Raw genomic sequence first — 5,943 nt, 5'->3', positions numbered from 1 at the left:
TTCTGTTTGGTCTTCTCTGTGGTTGGGTTCCTAGCGCTTTCCTTTTTTGTGGTAGATTAGTCTATTAGTCTTTTTGTGTTTTTGTTTGTTTCAAAGATTGGCACTTGAGCTCACAACTGTAGCCAATCTTTTTTTCTTCTTCTTCTCCCCAAAGCCCCCCAGTACACAGCTGTATATTGTAGTTGTGGGTCCTTCTAGTTGTGGCATGTGGGACGCCGCCTCAGCGTGGCCTGACAAGCGGTGCCATGTCCACGCCAGGATCTGAACCAGCCAAACCCCAGGCGGCCGAGCAGAGCGCTCGAACCCTGGGCCCTGGGGCCATAGTCTTTTTGTTAATAAAACATTTAGTGCACCGCTTTGGCTCTTGGCAGCTTCCCTGATAACTTTGTAGGCAGAACAACTGATTTATCCATCTTGTTTGATCAAGAGGAGTTTCGGAAATGGTAGTTTTCTAGATAGCTTAACTGCAAAGCATTTTGTTTTTTAAAGGTTTTTCTCAAATGAAATAAACTTTTCCCTGCCGACTGTGAACTGTCCTGGTGAGTTGAGCTCGTCAGTGTTGTGATGATGAGCCTTCACGTGCTCACCCCAAGCTACATGGTCCGGGTGTCGCTTTGTGAGTTTTTTGACTACCCTGAGACCGGGTTACGTCTGCTTTGGCTTTGCGGCTGCCCTGCCTGTCGGGAGGTGGTCCCGTTGGTCTCCCCGTTGCACTGTAAGGCACTCCCGGTCTCAGGGTAGTCAAGGTTGCCTGATGAGGGCCGCTGGGTAAGGGAGCAGTTCCATATGATGCTTTGAAAGCTCACTTGAGGGGAGAAATTCATTATAAAGTTGAATATCCTGAACTTGAGACATAGAAGGGTGTTTCCATGTCATCTGTTTTTTGAAATGTCATTGTGACCCGCCTGTCCCAGCCGTCAGCTGTTGGGGGGAGGGGAGCAGGCGGGGAGTGCGGTTTCTGTGCAGCCGCGGAGCCCTGCGCACCAGGAGGCTGCCTCGCACCTCCATGCACTTAGCTTCCGCAGTTTCCCATAGGGAGCGTGTTTCCACATGAGCATATCTGATCTTGAAGTCGAAATTGAGAATGAAGTCAGGTTTATCTGAAGTCTTGTCTCCCTTTGGCCCATTCTGCATATTGCTCTACTTCGTTTAGATGAGATGATGCAGGCCCTGCCTCCCCTGCTGTCCGCTCCAGCCCGCGCTGCCCTGCCCTGTCACTGCCCTCCAGCCGCAGGACTTCTGCACTCTGTTTAGCGTCCGGCCTTTCCCCAGGCAGGTCCCTCTGCCCTGAGCGCTGCCCCCTCCTGGTCACTCAGTGACTCTACTGAGGCCGTCACATCTCAGCTCTACTGTTTCTCAGGGAGGCCAGCTGCCTCCTTCAGGGTCCCATCTATGCTACCACATCCCTGTTGTCATAGCGCTTACCTGTTGTAATGACGTGGTTCTTTGATGCCTCTTGCTCCTTTCAAATGCCGGCTCCATGAGGCAGGGGCTCGGCTTTTGCTTCCACTGTTTCGAGTGTCTGGCACAGTGCCTGACACCTGGTGGATGTGTGATAAGTATTTCTTTAAGAATCAGTCAAGAGCAAAGGGACACGTGGGTGTCAGGGTCACAGCATTCTGGAATACCCCGTCTGGCCTGCCTGCCTTGATGGGTCACGTAGGTGGTTTAAAGAGAACGTTTTTACACGGCTCGAGCTGCCGTAACAGAAGGCTGCAGACCTGGTGCTTAAACAGCAGACACTTTCTTCTCACTGTTCCGGAGGCTGCTGAGGCCAAGATCAAGGGGCCAGCAGACTGGGTTCCTGTGAGAGGCCTCTACGTGATGTGCAGGTGTCTCACTTTGTCCCCATGTGGCAGAGAGCCTCGTGACCTCATCTAAACCTAATGACCTCCCGAAGTCCCTGCCTCCAGATGCTATCACACTGGGGCTTAGGGCTCCAACATACAGGTTTTGGGGGGACAGTCATTCAGTCCATAACATACATGAGCTAAATGCTTGATGAGACTGTTCTTTACTGTCCTCATTTACTCTGAGAAATGTCCAGCCAATTTGAGAGAGAAAATGGGTGCATGAGTCAGGATTCGAATTACAGGCGCTCCGTTTTCCCGTACCCCTCCTTGCGTTGTTTGTGAGCCGTGGGACTCAGCCGAACGAAGTTAATGGAGAAAGGCAAGAAGCAAGTAGGCCTTCAGTGCCCAGTGTGTCATTGCTGCTTGTCACTGGAGGTGCCGTGAGGGCAGTGGCTTGTTTTCAGTCGTTCAGAGCAAACCACCTCTCTGGCTGCTCGGCCTTGCATCGTCGACAGAGATGGCACACTCAGGTCCGTCCCCTTCGGGACCAGGCGCTCGTAGTCAGCAGTTCCTTCTCCGGCTCCAGAGGACACCAGAAAAGGGGCTGCCCTTAGTCAGCCTGAGGTGCTCCCTTGCCGTTTCAGATGATACTGCGAGAAAGAAGCTAGCTGCTCTTCCCAGGGTTGTCGGGCACAGCGAGCGGCTCCTTTCCCTTGGACAGAAAGAAGCTTCAGAACTTTCCTTATCCCTTTCACACTTTTTTGGAAAAAGAGTGATTACAATAACTGTCTAGGCTTTCTTGGGCTCCCCACTCCTAAAAAATAACTGTCTAGGCTTTCTTGGGCTCCCCACCCCTAAAAAATAGCCATAGAGTTTTGAGGACAGATAGTAGGAAGAAGAGGGTATGTATATGAACCAAGTCCTCTTCCTTAGTAATCTGTGTGTAAAACGTGAAGGTAAAGAGTGGACGCTGGGAGGCGAGGGCCTGTCCCGGGGCCAGGCGGGCTGACAGGCCTTGCGGAAGCTCAGTGAGGTCCAGGAAGATTGAAGCTTTGCTGGCGCTGTCCAGAGCGCTTCGAAGCTTCTGCCCTTGTGGAACAGAAAAGCATGTTTTTCTGTTTGTTTCTGTCTGGGAGCAATACTAAATATATTTGGGTTTATATCAACTCCAACTAGAGAAAAACAGAAAACCTAATAATTTCAATTTGTGCCTTTTATAGTTTCTTCCTTAGTGACTTTGTTTAGCCAATTTGCCTTATATCTGCTCAGTACTGTCAAACAGCCCTTTTCAGCAAAATCATTTTGAGTGATAAGATTCCAGGTTCGTGGAAAATACAGAGCATCAGGCCCCTGAGAGCAGATCTGAAGTAAAACTGGAACGTTCTCTTGCCTCGCTGCCGGCTCGCAGGCCAGGCAGGTGTCCTCCTGCAGCATGTGGTGGCGTCCCCGCCTGGCGCTCCCTCTGCGTCTGTGCGGCATCCTTCAAGGTGCTGTGAGCTCCCTGAGGGCAGGGGCTGTCTTTCTGACCTTTGTGTCCACAGACTAGAGGTTCTCATAATAAATACCTATTCAATGAATGAATCAATCTGATCCCAGATGGTGTCTTTATCACTATTATTCTCCCTGTTTCAGAGACACTTAGAATTTCTTAGGAATTTGTCTTTATCAGTCACCATGGGGGATACAGAACGTACGCTTCCATTTACGTGAGGTTCCAGAAGACACGGATCTATGGTGGGAAAAACACAGTGGCTGCATCTGGGAGGGAGAGGAAGAGACTGGGAAGGGGCATGAGGGAACTTTCTGGGGTGATGACAGTAACCTGTATCTTGATAGGGGTGTGGGTTACACAATTGTATACATTTGTCTAACCTTAGCAAACACACTGTTAATATTTGTGCACTTCATTGTATGGAAATTTTACAACAAAAAAATACTGAATTCCACTAGTGATATGTATTGCTGAGGCATTTTAGAAGGATGGGTACAGATATCTCAATTCATTCAAAATACGTCAAAAATTAAGACGGATTGGGGGCTGGCCTGATGGCGTGGTGGTGAAGTCCAGTGCACTCTGCTTCAGTGGCCTGGGTTTGCAGGTTCAGATCCTGGGCACAGACCTGCACCACTTGTCAAGGCGTGTTGTGGTGGTGACCCACGTACAAGATAGAGGAAAACTAGCACAGATGTTAGCTCAGGGCTCATCTTCCTCAAGCAAAAAAGAGGAAGATTGGCAGCAGATGTTAGCTCAGAGGAAATCTTCCTCACCAAAAAAAGGGAAGATGGATTGATGGACAGAGTATCAGATAAATGATAAGCATAGCAAAATGTTAATGGTAGAATCTTGGTGAACAAATGTTCACTGTGAAATTATTTCAACTTTGCTGTATATTTGAACATTTTCATAATAAAATATTGAGAAAAATCATTAGGGGAGTTATCACAATATTTGCTGTCAGCAATATATAGGGAAACTCAGTGTCGTTCTTTTATCCTGCCTATGATCGTTATCCTTCTCCTGCCACGAAGTCGGAGGATACTGCCGAAATACTCGTTAGAGGGGACCCCCAGCCGATGGCCTGGTAGTTCACTCATCTTCCCACTAAACATCATGATATGGCAGCCACCTCCTCCCTTGCTCAGGCCCAGAATACCCCCCACAGACTGTGACAGGGCTGGTGGGTAAAATAGGGGCTAATCAACTTATTTTTTCTTAAGACTGCCCCAGAGGTGAGGGGGCTACCCATCCCACGAAGGGACCAGGGTAGGGAGCATTGATTTTCCTACCAATACACTGCAATTTTCAATAAATGCCAGGAAATCCTTCTTTTAATTAAATACATTTATTAAGTACACACACACAAACTATGTAGGTAATAACTGCTTAAGAATAAATAGAATGTATTCAGAACAGATCTGATACTTTGTATTTAACTTTTAAAAAGTAATCCTTTCACAATGAAATTTGGATCCTTCATTTCACCCAGACAAAAACTCATCTTTTATAGTGAAGGGCTTTTGCAAGTTAACATCCACGCAGAAGTCGAATGTACCCATAATTTAAATGGCTCTCGATGGAAACAGCTATTTCCCAGAAAAAGGTTAAAAAGATGTTCTGAGTTGTGTCTGCCCTGGTTAAAGTTTCAGTTGCTCCCTTTCTGGATTGATTGTGAGCGACAGGTGCAGTGTTGACGCTCACTCCCCAGAGTGTGCACTGCTGGAGCAGCCGCCTCTTCTTGAGTTGGAAGCCACACGGCACCAGGTCTGCTCCTGAGAAGGTAAGATGACCTGACTTCATTAACTGCTCAGTAACTTAAATGTCCTGTTAAATTAGGGAAGTCAGCTCTTGCTGGAGGAGTGCCAACTGGACAAGGTAGTGAGAATGGCAGTGCTGAGGACGCACTGTCGTCCATCTAGACCAGTCTCCGAAGTGAAGATGTTCTCTGAACTGGCTTCCTTTATCTACGGAGAGATTCATGGGATCTGTCATCCAAAAAATCTAAACCCTAACTGCATTTTCTGCATCTCTTGTTCTCAAACTGTGGTCCCCAGACCTACAGCATCAGCTGGAAACGTTAGAAATGCAAAATGGGGTCTCCCACCCCAGACCTAGAAATCAGAAACTCTGGAGGTGGACCCAGCAATCTGTTCACAACCCCTCCAGGTGATTCTAATGGCAGAATTTGAGCAGCACTTTTCACGTCCCTTGCCGGAAGGGAAGGGCCTGGAGGAAAACAGTGGACGGAAATTTGTGTTGTTTTAGCCACTAAGTTTGTGGTAATTTGTTACATCACTAATAGGAAACTAATATAAATCGTTAATTCATTAGTAGTATTGCAAGCCAAATAATTGTTTCCTTTAAAATAAAAAACTTTTTAAATAGCCCAAAATATATCGGTCATAGAAGTAACTGAAATGGTGATAATTAGTATTATGTTTAACTAAATGATTAATTTCACAAAATAATCAGAATTGAAAGGGATTCCCTCTATTTTTCTCTTCAGTGACTTACCCCAAAAAAAGAGTGTCCCAAATATGACTGTTATTTTCCTGGTGAATTAACATAGTGCAGTAAAATGAATGACCAATCACACTGTTAAATAATACAACAGGAAAATGTCATTCTAAGGAACCCTGAAAAACGGCGTGT

Source organism: Equus przewalskii, chromosome 26 (assembly GCF_037783145.1).
Source record: "Equus przewalskii isolate Varuska chromosome 26, EquPr2, whole genome shotgun sequence".
In the NCBI taxonomy this organism is placed as follows: Eukaryota; Metazoa; Chordata; class Mammalia; order Perissodactyla; family Equidae; genus Equus; species Equus przewalskii.
This window is presented reverse-complemented; position numbering follows the sequence as displayed.